Source organism: Thermobia domestica, chromosome 18, assembly GCF_964235325.1.
Source record: "Thermobia domestica chromosome 18, izTheDome1.hap1.1, whole genome shotgun sequence".
NCBI lineage: Eukaryota > Metazoa > Arthropoda > Insecta > Zygentoma > Lepismatidae > Thermobia > Thermobia domestica.
In genome coordinates, this window is record NC_137471.1 from 2,505,007 (window position 1) to 2,520,974 (window position 15,968).

General features: G+C 37.2%; 1 long non-coding RNA gene and 1 pseudogene across 1 annotated transcript; one reads left to right on the forward strand and one right to left on the reverse strand.

Annotated features, from left to right (window-relative positions):
* The first annotated feature begins 2,426 nt into the window (after positions 1 to 2,426).
* Positions 2,427 to 9,218, forward strand: LOC145674838 (uncharacterized). Its single transcript, XR_014129042.1, has 2 exons — positions 2,427 to 5,361; positions 9,064 to 9,218. It is a non-coding gene; the product is annotated as an uncharacterized LOC145674838 (long non-coding RNA).
* Positions 9,219 to 13,155: 3,937 nt separating this feature from the next.
* LOC145674944 (isocitrate dehydrogenase [NAD] subunit gamma, mitochondrial pseudogene) lies at positions 13,156 to 15,776 on the reverse strand (annotated as a pseudogene).
* Positions 15,777 to 15,968: the final 192 nt, after the last annotated feature.

A 15,968-nucleotide genomic window follows, 5' to 3' on the forward strand; every position in this document is an offset into this window, starting at 1 on the left:
AATTCTAAACCCATTAAAACATGTCCACAAAAAATGCAACACAGTACTGTCAAATTGTCCTTCCTTGGAAATTTGCGAGTTTGGGCCCCGAAATCTGAGCTGTTCTAAATACGGACCCGTGTACACCAAATATAACTGTCAAGTGTTCCGTCCTTCAGAAAAAAAAAAAAAAAAACACCAAACACAACTGTCAGGTGTTTTACCCTCCAGGAATGAGGAAAAGTCTCTAGTACATGAATACATGAAATACTCTATCAAAGAAGAAGTTTAGATGTTGAATGGATCTTATTATTATTATTATTATTATTATTATTATTATTATTATTATTATTATTATTATTATTATTATTATTAATAATAATAATAATATAATAATAGTAATAGTAATACTAGTATTAGCTTTTAAAGGATATCTATTCATTAAAGTCACTTACTGCAGATATGGTTCATATCAGAATCATTTTTACAATAAGAAGAATATATTGTGAACGCAAAATATCACACTAGATTATTCAGTGCGCTTCAACCGTGCATAAAATATATAGCAAAAATTGGGTGTGTTAATACAACTAAATTTTAACACAAACCAATGGTTCCAGCAAAGTTATTACGATGACCACACAGTTTACATTATTTCAACAATTAAGAGCCCGGTGTTGCGGTTAACACAGGCCTGATGTTACCGGTTTAAGACAAAATTAGCATTAAGTAGTGTGAAAATAACACAACAGCGGAGTTAATGAACTAAGTGACTAAATGAAACAACACGAAAATAGGTACAGCGCCTCGGTGTTCTTTCAATCGTCCACTAGTAGAAAATGTGCTGTTAGTAACACTTCAATTTGGATGGTAAATGCAAGGCAATATGGTATTATTATTTGCAATTGTTGTATTTCTTTATTGACACCTTTCATTTGCTAAGAACAGTAAGTTTAGCAAACATATCAGAGTTGACTTAAAATACTATAATCTTCGGCGTATACATTGCCTTGCACGGATATAGTAAAAGTGACTTAGTAACTGACACAAGAATTTCTATGTTTTTATTTTTAGCTATGAGCAAGCTTTACACTATATATTTGACATTTATACCAAGTAACATATTCTTCATCATCATCATAGGTATTCTGTCATTATTGACAAGTCATTTGTTGCGCTCCACGTTCCTCCGCTAACCTCTTCGTTTTACGTACGATTTTTCTATTTTGATATCGTCCATTAATTGTAGTCGCTCCGCCCCTCCCTCTCTTTCCTGTCACCGTTTCATCTAGCACGTCTTTCAGGATACAGTTCCTTCTTATCCAATGTCCCAGCCAGTTTCTCTTCCTTTTTCTTAATAAGATCTAAAATTGTTATTTTCTCCCCAACCATTTCTAACGTCCCTCATTCGTTTTCTGTTCGACCCAGCTAATTCGCTCCATTCTTCTCCACATCTACCTTTCAAAAGCATTCAGTCGTTTCTCATTATTTTTGCGTAATATCCATGTTTCGGACCCATATAGTACAATACTCCACACGAAGCATTTTATGAGCCTTTTTCTCGACTCTTCTTCCTAAAGGTTACTTTCGCCATTCTTATCCTTACTTTTATTTCATGTTCTCATTTCATATAACTTTTAATAATACTTGTAACATATTATATTTTTTGAAATCTTTCACGAAAATAGTTTGTGAGCGTAAACGTTTTTGGACAAAATTTACATTGGTAGAAATGCTACGATCTGTTTTCGATGTTTTTAGGACTTGTTCTCATTGTATTTCAACTCAAACAAGTCATGTTAGATAGTTGCTGTAACCGCTGCCATTTTAACATTTTACTCTAATGGAGTTGAAGTAGCAGGAGGCGCGTGTCAAAATTTAGTACAACTAGGATAACACAGAACCAATGTATTGGATTAACACAATTAGTTGTTAGTGTATTCGGCGGCTTTGTATTCAGGTTTCACTAAGAGCCTGACATACTAAAAATTATACAAAATTTACTATTTTTCTTATGCTTGCTTTTTATAAGTGAAAGGAGATAATGAAATGCAACTTACCACAATCATAGATAATGTTATTCTACAACAGAAAATATAAAGAATTTTCAGTGTTGCCATCCATAGAAATTACAATGTTGCCAGAATAACATTTCCACCAAAATCTAAGTTAAGGCAGCGACTAGAGGAAGGAACTTAACTGCATTTGATTACGTGTCATATTGTCTTACAATCCTGTGAAATACTTTTTAAATAACTTTATTATTTAATTTTAATAACTGTATGTTAAAATTATTTTGTTTATTACAAATTATATACAACTATTATTTTAAAAGTGGTACAGGATTCCAAAATAACATGGTATGTAATCAAATGCAGTTGAGTTTGTTCCTTTAGTCTCTGCCTTAACATAGATTTTTGGGGAAATGTTCTGGCAACACTGTAATTTCTATGGATGGCAACATTACTGGAAATTACTCGGGGCAACTGAGGTATTTAACTTCATCCCGATTTTCCTCAAAACTCGAAATGTTTTCATTTTACTTTGAAAAAATATCGTAAGGTGTGAGGTGGGAAAAGGTGTTTAAAATATTTTCCCAAAACCTATTTTACTTATGAGAAAAAACTATGAGTCAATAAAGACAGCAGTTTAAACTTGACACTGATGCATATCTTAAAGCCGAGTTTACAGAAAATTTATATCGATGAGCATAAGTTTTGTTTATAAGCCAGTTCATTTTCCTCCACATTATTTATCCTTGCAAATGCTTCTCAATATGTCCTTTAATACCATTAGGGAAATGTTAGATGCTACAAGCATGGGCGCTCATATAAGGAAAGAGAGAAGTTTTGAAGTATCCCGCGTAGTGTAGTCGCTAACGCTCTCGTGTTTGGTCCGAGGTCCTGGTTCGATTTCCCGTGGGGACATTTGATCGAAAACGTGTAAAAGCTTTTTCAGGTCAGCCAATCTGAGTGAGATTTTCCTGTGTTTTCCTCATTCACACCAGGCAAATGCCCGGAAGTTACCTAACTTACAGATTCCATACCGCTTAATATTCTTTTTTGTCGTTTCAGGTGTGACAGGTGGCACCTAGGTTGAAAAATGGAGAAAACCGAACAACGAGCTGTCATCAAGTACCTCCAGTAAAAGGGGTTAAGCCCAAAGGAGATTCATGAGGACATGATCAGTCTGTTGAGTGATGGGGCTCCTTCCTACCAGGTGGTAAAGAACTGGTGCCGCGACTTCCGTTGCGGCAGGGAAAGCTATCAACAGGGACCTGGTCCACCATGCACCCCAGACGAATCACGGTGCAACAGTTAGCAGACATCATGCACATCTCTGTAGGCTCAGTGGAAACCATTGTACATAAACACTTGGGACTCAGAAAGGTGTCAGCGCGATGGGTACCCAAAATATTATCTCGTGAACATCAGAAAGACAGAGTTCGATGTTCAAGGGCTGGTTTGGAGGTTATGGGGGCAGACCTGAAACAGGTCTATGATAGATTTGTGACAGTGGTTGAGACGTGGTTCCACCACTATGATCCCAAGTCCAAACGACAGAGCATTGAGTGGTGACATAGCAGTTCGCCTCCCCCACGCAAGTTCAACGTGCAAGCATCAGCACGCAAGGTTATGACCACATTTTTTTTTGGGGGGGGGGGGAAGCGAAGGGTGTGCTCCTTATTGACTACCTGGAGGTTGGACACACTATCACGGGGGCCTATTATGCAGCCCTAATCCCCAAGAAGCAATCAAGGAAAAACGGCGCGGGATGTTGCATCGAACAGTGCTGTTCCACCAAGATAATGCTCCGGCCCACAAAAGCCATCTTACTGGTGCTGCAATCCATGCTGCTGGTTTTGATGTATTGGAACATCCTCCCACATAGCACACTACATCCCTGGGATGTCCCATTTTGATCTCAATCATCCCATTCGGTTCCCGGGATTATCGGGACAATGAGAAGACATTCCATGGACGTCCTGCATGGGACGTCCTGAAGGATTCCCATGTAGGATGTCCACGGGACGTTCCAGATGGGTCAGAAGGTCCGAGGGAAAACAAATAGACATTCCTTCGTGGTCCCGTTGAATATCCCGTATCCCGGGATATTAGCGGACATCTGGATCTCCCGCGGATATCCTGTGGATGTCCCGGGAACACATTCGGATATCCCGGGATATCCCGTCGTCCGTTGCGGGCTCAGTCTCGGACATCCCGTGGACGTACTTGTGCTATGTGGGCTCCCTACTCACCCGACCTCGCCCCTACTGACTTTAATTTATTCCGAAAGTTGAAGGAGCACCTCAAGGGGAAGAAGTTTCACTCAAATGCAGCTGTTATTGAAGCTGTGGACGAATGGCTCACAGCTCAGCCAGAGACTTTCTTTGAAGCTGGCGTAGTGGCTTTACAGCATAGGTGGATGAAGTGCATTACTATGAAAGGAGACTTTTTGAAAAAAAAACAAAATTGCTTATAGGTCAGGGAAATAATTATTGAACCATCCTCGTATACTCCCTTGTAGCATATTTTACGATAGTTCCAGCAAAGATTCTTGGAAATTTAGACCACTATCCATATAGAGAATTTCCTCGTCTCTTTAGATATTGAAAATGGCTCCTCGCTTGTTACACACATGTCTTCATTTCATAATGATTCATTGTTTCATGTTTCCACCTTTTGCTTTTGATTGTATTCCACTTGATAGCGTTTATAAAACATGCTATAATTTCCTATTGTGGACAAGAATACTCGTAAACGTCAATAAATTTTCAAAGCAATGGATTGTTTCAATTTACCGCATAAAAATTCCTTAAATGGTTGTACAATGTATCTACATGAAGGAGAAATCAAAAGGTTATCAAAAGCCATTTGTTGACAAATTACTTACTGGAGTGTTTTATGCTTCCTATTAACAATGAATTATTTGCTTATAATCGCTAATTTCATACATAATTGATATTCTATTATTTTGTTACCTTGCAATTTAGTTGCTAAATTATCTGTATACTGAAAAATGTTTAATGCTTTTGTATTTTTGGCAGATTATTGTTTTGTATTTGTCTGTAACTGTTTGCTGAAACATCATTTTCACTGATTCTGCAAAGCGAACCATTTGCAAAATGACATCTGTAACTCCTGTTTTAATCTTTAGTCTAATCATTTTAAGCTGTTCGTTGTTAATTAACGTAAACGCTGAAGATACAGCTGTATCGACTCCAGAGACAGAGCCGATTGAAAGTGAATCAGCGACAAGAAAATCTTTAATTTCTGAAGTTATCAAACAAAATGAAGCCGCCATCAATGCTACCAAAACTGACCTAAGTGATGAAATTGGAGAGAAGAATAAAACGCAGATCAAAACATATAAATTATTTCCGTAAGTTATTATTATGCTTTTTTGTTATACAAACCCTTTTATGAAAATTACGTAATTTAAACACTATTTTTTGTATATAGACATAGACTACGTAGTATACATAGTTGGTTAACAAAACGACTTATTAACCCTTCACAGACTTTCGTAGCATACAAACACACAGCCGATCATTTCATTAAGGAGGTGTGGCATATAAACACAACATCTGCATGGGGAGGATGAGTGTCGTTTATAAGCCTCATCTGCGTTTAATTTGTGAAATAATTCATTCAATACCAAATCATAAGCTTGATGGCTTTTAGGGCTTATATTTTGTCTGCGTTCGTGAAGAAAGACTGAGACCCTAAACTCTTTAGATACGGACGTGTCATATATCCACTCGTCACGGAAGACCGAGTTCGATTCCCAGTAAAGCTCGTGTGGTTCGGATCCCTCGTTAAGCTGCAAGTCCACACCTCAACTCTAAGTTGCAACGACACTCATATGGGCTAAGGATTATCGTGTTGGAAGGTGTATTTATTTTCTGATAACCCAGGCAGCTTTTCTGTTATTTTTTCTTGGAGCTGCTTCGAAATTTCCCATAACATCCAACGATGATGGTTTTCTGGTACAATATATATAAAGGTAACCAAGAAAGTTCTGTTACTTTTTGCGGAGGTCTATGTTCAATTGGCGGAGTTGAATGCGAATGGAGATAAGGCGAAGGTCAATTATTGGTGTGGGTATATCCAACATACTACCTGGTTGTTCCAGTTCAGTTACACCGTGAACTTGCGTAAAGACAGAGTGAACATGTGACCTCCACAGAGCATCATAAGGGCGTGTATGCTCTACGTGTTCAAATTGGAGTCAAACGCCGCTGCAGCGGGTGGAATATATGCCAGGTCTTTGGTCAGGATGTCGTGAGTACGTGGACAGTGCAGCGGTGGTTTAACAAGTTTAAGTGCGGTGACGGTACACTCGAAGACGCACCACGTGTACAAAATGAAGATATTCAGGCAGCAATTGAGGCGAACAGTGGCCAGACTTGTGAAGAACTGGGACTACAATTCAGTGTGAGTGGAGAAACCATTCGACAACAACTCCATTAACTTAGGAAGCACTATAAGTTTAGTCGATTGGTCCCACATGACTTGACTCGGGGCCAGAAGGCAACGCAAGCAGACACCTGTGTTTCTTTGCTGTCTGGTCTGAGGAAGGAGCCATTTCTGGATAGGATGTTTGCATATATGAGAAGTAGGTCCTGTACGAAGCTCCACGCGCCGTCATCATTGCTTAGCATCCCATGATCTGGTTCCAAAACAGCCCATATGAGCACTGCAGGTCTTCCTTACAATTTGTAACAAAACTTAAAGTGTATATTCCGGTGCACGTAAAAAAAAAATAAAAAAAAAATTACCGAAGCACACTTTTAATTTTTAAACCATATCATTTATGTGCTAAAATAATACTATTGAAAAAGTTTCAAAAGTTTTATAGTTGTAAGTTACGAGCAAAGACAATTTGTAACAACACTTAAAACTTTATATTTCCGTACATAAAAAATAATAATTACAAAAATAGAAAAAAAAACTCTTTTTTTAAATCATACCATGTACGTTTTAAGATGAATGTACAGAAAAAGTTTCAAAAGTTTCATACTTGTAACTTTTGAGGAATGGCACAATTTGTGGAAAAAAACTAAAATTTGCTTTGTATGCCCATTAATGTTTCACAGTGTAACTTTATGCAAGGTTACTTAGAATCTACTGAAAGACCAAAACTTAAGCTTTCATCTGACACCTGGATGAGCTCAATAACTTCAAAAATAACGAAGTTATGGTAATTTTAGTTCCATGATGCTGAGTGCCGGAAAGTGAAATTGAAGCGAAATTCACATTTTTCAAAAATTTCACCCTGGCCCATTTCTCATGCAAAAAATCGAAAAAAAAAAATAATTTAGCGTAACTTCATTGGTATTAATGCATGAAAAAATTTTGAAGAGAATGTGAGACATTGAAGCACAGTCATGTTTGAAAATTAGGTGATTTGACATGGAATGACCCGAAAAGGAAAACGTCACAAGGACTCAAATCAGGCGAATAGGGGGGTTGAGGAACAACAGTAATGTGTTTTGAAGTAAAAAATTCACTGATGGAAATGGCCGTGTGACACCGGGCATTGTCATGATGAAGCATCCACTTGTCTGCAATGTCTGGTCCCACACGAATCACTCTTTTTATGAGCCTTTCAAGGACACTTTTATAAAACACTTGGTTGACAGTTTGTCCTGGTGGAACAAATTCTTTGTGCACGATACTCTTACTGTCCAAAAAAAAAAAAAAAAAAAAAAAAAAAACAGTATCGTCTTGATCTTTGATGTGCTCATTCGACATTTCGGCTGTGCAGATGACGGAGTGTGCCACTCTTTGCTTTGCCGCTTTTTTCCAGGATCGTACTCAAATATCCAGGATTCATCACCTGTGATCACACAATTGAAGAATTCTTGGGCATTGGCAATTCTCTCAAGATCAACGCACGCGTTTTTTTGATTGTCCTTCTGTTCAGTTGTGAGGTTTTTCGGCACCATTATTGGCACAAATCTTTTGCATGTTCAAATCGTCTGTCAAAATTTGATGTACGGTGAAAGTGTTTAAATTTAACAGTTCACTCATTATCCTTATTGTTAAACGATGGCCTGATCTCACAAGAGCCCTCACACGTTCAACGTTTTCGTCAGTTTTTGAAGTTGAAGGTCTCACTGCGCGAGGTTCATCTTCAACGTGCTCTCCTCGGTCTTCCAAAAATGATTTGTGCCAGCGGAAAACTTGTGCTCTTGATAAGCAATGTTCCCCATAAGCCTGTTTCAACTTTTCAGAAGTCACACTCGCGGATTCACCAAATTTAACACAAAACTTTATTGCACAACGTTCCGATGCTCCATTTCTGTAACACACAACAAAAACACAACTTCACTGATGTCGCTGTTAAAAATAATGTGTTAGCTGTACGGAGTTGTAACTCGGACTGAGGAAGTGGAAGGAATAAACAAATCGGTTTAGCACAGGCCGATAGACACAACGTTGCCAGATCCCCCGCAGTTTGCCAGTCACATTACTTTTCTCACACACCTTGTATATCATACTTTTAATTAGTGTAACGTGGGAAATTCAGATGTAAAATGGGACCTTTTGCCTCTCGATATGGGACTTTACAATGTTTCAGCTTGGCATCACTGCACTGGAGTAAAGTCAGCAGCTGAGAGTTAATTATTTGTGCAAACTATGTACCAATAACCAGGACAAAATCAGGATGAAAATTAACTTAATATTCACACGTTATCGATGATTCATCAGGCCAGGCCCGCAACAAGCCACAGAGGTTGGGGGGAAGCATGGATATGTTAGGGGGGGGGCAAGTCATTAAAAATTCTCTTGCACATATCTAAATTGTGTTTTTTGTGTTGAGGCCTGGAGGGGCCACGAAAAATTCTGGGGGGCCAGACCCCCTAGCCCCCCTCTAGTTGCGGGCCTGTATCAGGCTATAATCAAGAATAAACATATTGATCATTAGTATTTCCGAATTGTATGCTAGACACACGGGAAAATCAAGAATAACAATGTTACGTATATAAGCACATTAATTATCTATTAATTACTAAAGTTAAATCACAAATGATATTTTAACTTTGTTTACTTACACTATTTTTATGTTTCTTTACAGACTGCTCCCTAGACTGAGATTCATGTACGACCCGTAGAGAATCCATTTGATATCCTGTATCTGGTTCCTTCAAATATATTTTTTTGAATAATCTATAATTCAGGTTGTAGACAGATTTCTAATAAATCTGTAATTTGTATTGTTTTTGTACTAACTCAGAAGGTAAAAACAATAAAGATTTTGTGTGTATTTGTTTTAAAGTTGAGCACTAAATTAATTACGTCTCAAAGTAATGATAAAGCTAACTTTTTTGGAGATCTTATAGAACTACTTATAATTTGAACAGTTTACATTCAGAAGACTCTTTAAGACAACTTTTTAAGGAGATAGGAAAAAAATTATCCTCTAAAACAAAAGGCATTCAATCAGTTGACATCGCTAATTATTACAAGAACCTGTTCTATTCTGCTGATGATTAATGTAAGAGCTAATAAAACGAAAACATGACTTTCCTATAGTTCTGCCAAAATGTCTTGAGGCGTGGCAAATATACGAACTAATGCTCACACCCTCGATACACCCACGGTTGAGCCAATAAGGGTTTAGCTGTTGCTAAGCGAGAGAGACTTAGCCAAAGGAAGTAAAATTTCTTCAGCCGATAGCAGCGCTCGGAACGGAAGACTAGGTGTCAAGTCAATGTGGTGTATGCATAGTAGCGTCTCCGCATCATGTAACAGAGGTTTCTGTTTTGTGCCGCCAGGTGGAATTGCATTTCAGGAACCAGCAGAGTAAATGAAAGTTGTAATGACAACCCATTATTCAATTAAGAATGGAATGACCAATGAAGGACGTTGAGACAAACAATTAACCAATCAATGTGTCCGAAACGATTCCGAAATACTCCCAAAATGGCCGTCGTCTTTAAGGTTAATCCACATATAGTGTGCCGTTACCATGCCGTGCCATGGTCCACGAAGTTTCTTTTTCAGACTCTAACATTGAAAATTCAATGGATTGTCTTTTTAAATTCACATATGACGTGTTGTGCCTGTGCCGTAGCCCAACAGGTCACCTTGAGAAGAAACCAGCTCGGTCGTGGCTCGTCGGCCGCGATCCTCGGCTTCCTTCGGAACACACGAAACAACACGACGTTCACTAGAACCAAGGGAAATGGTGTAGAAACCAGTACCGGCACGGCATAGCACTGAATGGTATGTGAGAATGGCCTGGGCACGGCACACAATGTGTGAATTACCCGTTACTGTGGGAAGCAACGGTGTTACTGTAGCTGCTAACGGTGTTACTGTAATTTTATATGTGGCAAAATACGAGAACGTATACTCAATGTTTTGTAGGTACCCAATCTGTGTGGTTTGAATATTATTAATATGTTTTACGGCCGAGTGCAACCGAACGGCATTGGAGATGTGTAATTTTCTGTAACTTTTTTTTTTTTTTTTGAAAATTTGGTTAAATGAGGTTTAGGTTGGGTCTCTTGCGTGTTCTCTGAGTTTGTCATACTTTTTTCTTTTTGTTTTAATTTTTTTCTTTTTGTCTTAAGTTTACCAGTTACTCGTTTAAATTCTTTTAGAAAGAAAACTAAAAAAAAGAGGTTTGGCTATATGCCTGAGGAAAAATTTTTTCTTAATTGATAAATTTGAGTATAAATGTCTTAATTTGATCCTCCAGTCGCTTACCACCATACAATGTTTTGAAGGTACTGGGGTGGTAGAGCAGTTAAAATAATACTTTGTGTTTTATATGCCTACTTTTATTATAAAGGAACAGTACAAAATTTTCTTTCTAAGTTTAAAAAGTTAATAAAAAAGAGTGTCCGGAAACAAAGCTGAGTTTCTAATTCACTTTTTGTCCGGAGACGCAGCTGAGTTTCTAATTCATTTTTTGTCCGGAGACACAGCTTTGTTTCTAATTCATTTTTTGTCCGGAGACACAGCTTTGTTTCTAATTCATTTTTTGTCCGGAGACGCAGCTGAGTTTCTAATTCATTCTTTGTCCGGAGACGCAGCTGAGTTTCTAATTCATTTTTTGTCCGGAGACGCAGCTGAGTTTCTAATTTATTCTTTGTCCGGAGACGCAGCTGAGTTTCTAATTCATTTTTTGTCCGGAGACGCAGCTGAGTTTCTAATTCATTTTTTGTCCGGAGACGCAGCTGAGTTTCTAATTCATTTTTTTTGTCCGGAGACGCAGCTGAGTTTCTAATTCATTTTTTGTCCGGAGACGCAGCTTAGTTTCTAATTCATTCTTTGTCCGTAGACGCAGCTGAGTTTCTAATTCATTTCTTGTCCGGAGACGCAGCTGAGTTTCTAATTCATTTTTTGTCCGGAGACGCAGCTGAGTTTCTAATTCATTTTTTGCCCGGAGACACAGCTTTGTTTCTAATTCATTTTTGTCCGGAGACGCAGCTGGGTTTCTAATTCATTTTTTGTCCGGAGACGCAGCTTTGTTTCTAATTCATTTTTTTGTGTTACTCGGGTATTATTAGAATACTCTACAGTCCTTCCAGCCGAACAGAGCGAGTTGTTTTAACGAGCATTTCATGGTTCATAGCAGCCGAACAGAATGAGTGGTTATGAAGAAGTACCCCACAGCTCTACGCTACCAAACAGAGTAAAGGCAATCATTCAAAAATTCATAAGTCCTAGAGAGTGACAGAAGAAACCACGCCAACACCGCACCACATAACATATACGTATGGAAGAAAATTGCGTTTTTTCACTGTGTTCAACTAATGCACAACACTATAGGATTCGAAAACTTAGAAAATTCTAAAAATATCCTTCCTATAATTGTCATGGAAAAAAACAAAGGCACAGTTGAATCAAACGACATAAGTCGCGACTGCAAAATCGATCCCAAACCTACCATTATTTTGCACCGTATCAATATATTTATGAGAAAATAGACTCAAATTAAACAACTGCACAACTCAAAATAAAATTTACCACAATTTCACTCAGAAATGTATAAAGGAAACCAACAAGGTTCTGTCGTTTTTTCACCCACCACCTTCGAACATTGATATGCCACCTAAAACGTACCTGAAGACCAAAAACAGTTCCCATCAGCATCGACGACCTTCTGCCAACGTTCTGGAAGGCCATGGATTCTATCGCAGTAGAAGTTGGTGGGCCTTGAAGTGAAGAAGGTATGCAGTACATTCTGCACCTTTACTAGGAATTTGAACTTGCGTTCTCTAAGGCGGTGGTCCAAGGAATGGAACAGGTGATAATCTGATGGTGCAATGTCCGGGGAGTATGGCGGATGTAATAGTGTTTCTCATCCAAGGCGTAGAATGGTGTCCCGGGTCATCTTAGTCACGTGGGGCTTAGCGTTGTTCTGTAACAGGAGGACTCCTTTGCTATTCAGATGTGATGCCTCCAGAGTTTTGAGTTCTTCTTGAACACGGCTCAACTGCTGACAGCACACAGTTACCTCCTCAAAAAGCGATAAAATTTTCTTGGTTACCTTTATACCTTGTTGAATTGTTTTGTATTTGTCTTGTTTTTTCTATTACAACACTAATGCTACTTTGCGTTGAAATTTGTAACAATAGATCCCAATACATATATATAACAAAGTTGCATCTTCTACAACTATGTATTTCTTACGAGGAAAATCTTGAGAATTTTGTTTTCATTATAACAGAGTATTTTATTTTCGAAATAAATGAGCTTCAACAAAAGAACCGGTTTCAGAATTTAAGTTTTTTACAATTTAAATCTATATATATAAAAGAGAACGTACAAAATCCTTTGTCCGCTCATCACGCTAATACGGCTGAACCAATTTCTTTCATTTTTGGGGGGTTGTTAGGATTTGGACCCTAGATGGTTTTTATCATATCACTTTAATTTTCAATTACCAGTGTCTTGAGATAATTGACCATTCAGGTGTCCATACGTACAAATCCTTTGTTATTAGTTCATCATAGGTAAAAATAAACGTATTTATATGCAACCCGCATGACCGTGTGACTCGGCGGGTTAACATAAATGACAGGCGCTATAATGTTAACATTTACTGCAATTTGAAAGCGAAAAAGTAAAAATTATCTAAGTAACAAAGTTTATTGCGTTCCGGGGTGACCGCAGCGAAGCGGGGCGGGTTAACATAAATGACAGGCGATATAATGTTAACATTTACTGCAATCTTCTATGGTTTTTATCATATCACTTGAAAGCGAAAAAGTAAAAATTATCTAAGTAACAACGTTTATTGCGTTCCGGGGTGACCGCAGCGTTCCGGGGTGACCGCAGCGAAGCGGGGTGAACGCTGCTAGTATTTAATATAAATAAAACGTAAACATTGCATGATGTATCGGTTTGTGTTTCGATTAAACGATACATGACTTTTAATACTTCTCGATTTGTAACTTTTGGATACGCTTTGTAATTGAATTCAAGCTCGTATGTGTACACAAATTTCAGTGTAAGTTATAAAAGGGAGAAAGATGACAAATAGTTTAAACTTTTTAAAAATATATACTTTAACCTAAGATTTGTTCCAGTTCCTAACATAAAGTATTTAGACTTGGGAGGAAGGGTTCGCTAGAGAAACATCTTTGCCCCGGGCGCAATATTTTGTAGATCCAGCCCTGCATGATATATTTTTTTAGAAATCTTATTACCTTACTTAACAACTGAGAGTGTAATGTGCAAAAGATTCTATCTTTTCCTTCAATAAACACCAAAGTTCTTTACCATCAATTTCTATCAATTATTATTATTATTATTATTATTATTTTTTGTGCTATTTCACCACAATTTAAGTTCACTGACTTAAAATCCGTCTGAAATTATACATAGATGAACCGTTAAAACCAACACAATTAATACATGCAAGCTGTTGGAAATAAGCTTTTATGATCACATTTTGATATGTTTCATAAGGAACTTTTTTTTTTTTTTTTTTTTTTTTTGGAAAGAATTTGTATTTTCACATAAGAAAATGGACCCCAGACTGAGAATACCACAGAAAATCCTTCAGCAACTCGAGTTCGTTCATGGAAGTAATTTTTAACACATTTTTAAACAAGTAACGGTTTTCAAATATAAGAATTAGAATTGTTCAAAGTATTTTTAATATTTTTTTAATGTCATGTCTTAAATTGAAGAAAACAGGAATTTTTAAAGATGCTTGAAAACTGAAGGATTTAATTTTTGCAGTTTTCACGTACATCTTTGTTACCAATATCTACTTCCTTTTTCTTGGTTTCGGTTTGGTTTACTATATTTTTATTTCTCTGAATCGATTTATTGATATTATCTATCACACTAGAAATTACTTCCTTACTCGTTGCATTGCCTTTTAAATCTTGTGTATGTACACAATCTATATTGACAGTTTTATGAACAGCATCTGATATAACCTTGGCGTGGTACGTGTGGCCTAAATGTTTTAATAAATTTACGGATGCATTAAGCATTGCTATTGGATTGGCTATGTTTTTACCTGCCAAGTTTACTGCCGTATTTCTTGTACCAGGTTCGAAAATAGCACAATGAGTTCCATAATTACTGCCCGAGAGAAGACCAGGTCCACCTACCAGTCCACATAAGATATTAGACACTACCGAGCCATATAAATTGGTTAAAAGCAGTACGTCAAATTGATTTGGCTTCAAAATAAGTTGTAAACAGCAATAATCAACTGTTACATGATCATGTTTAATGTCTGGATAATCTTGAGATATTTCCTTGATGACTTTTAAAAATGTTCCGTCTGATAATTGCAATATATTAGCTTTGTGGACGGTGGTAATCCTATTTCGTCCATGTTTTCTGGCATATCCAAAGGCATATCTTGCTAATCGTTCTGTGTTTTCTCTGGTGATAACTTTAAGTGAATGAACAACCCCCTTTATATTCTCGTGTTCACACATGGAATATTCACCCTCTGTATTCTGACGTATTATTACCAAGTCAATATTATTGTGACGAGTTTTAACACCTGGAAAAGATGTACAATGTAAGACATTCACAAACAGATCAAGTGCTTTCCGAAGAGCAAGGTCCCGCGAATAAACCTCAGGACCCAGAGCTTTCGGCTCAATAGTATTTTTAAGTGCTACCCTATTTCTCACTATAGAGATTATGGCTTCCTCTAGGTCGGCATCTTCTCCACAATTTGGACGTAACTCAATTTCTTCAAAGTCTACCGGTGCTCCTACGGAACAAAATACTTCTTTGACATGTACCATTAACTCAGGCCCAATTCCAGCACCTGGTAACATTGTAACGACATGTCTGCCTCCATATTTAGAAATTGGGTACGAAGGCATATTATTAACCCAAACCAAGTTTGAGGGTAGATCGTGGTAATTACTTTTCTGAAACAGCACATTTTTAACTCCACTGTTTGTCATGTTAAAACTTTTAACTGCGAAATATGCCCTCGTGGATTTAAGACAAGCCATGATATTATGATTTTTTTCTTTTACATTTGTAAACATAAATCACTTTCTGCCACCAGTACATTTACTGTAAAGACAAAATATTTCCAAAATAGTACATACTCGTTCCTAGAAAGCTCACTCAAAGATTCATACAAAATGAATGGTTACTACAAATGTTATACACTTCACTAGTAGTCTTTGAAAAACGAAGACGAATCAAACCTTATTGAGTAGAATTCTGTTTTAATATGAAAGTCAAAAAGTGCAATACCTGGGGAAAGTTGTCTTTCAAAAAGTTTTCTAATATAAAGAAAATTTGATAGTCAATCAAATATTGTAAGCTTCTTCTTCCTCTTCAACTCAAATGAGGTACTGTATCTTTAAGGTGCAAACGTAGATCCAAGTCACCAATAATGCTTCTAGTTTTTAACAATTTTATATATATATTAATAGTATATTTGCAAGTTTATCCGAGCCTCTTATTTATAATTGTTTTAAATTCCACTTGTCAAAGCTGTGATGAATTATATCTTGGTAAAGATTGTTTTGT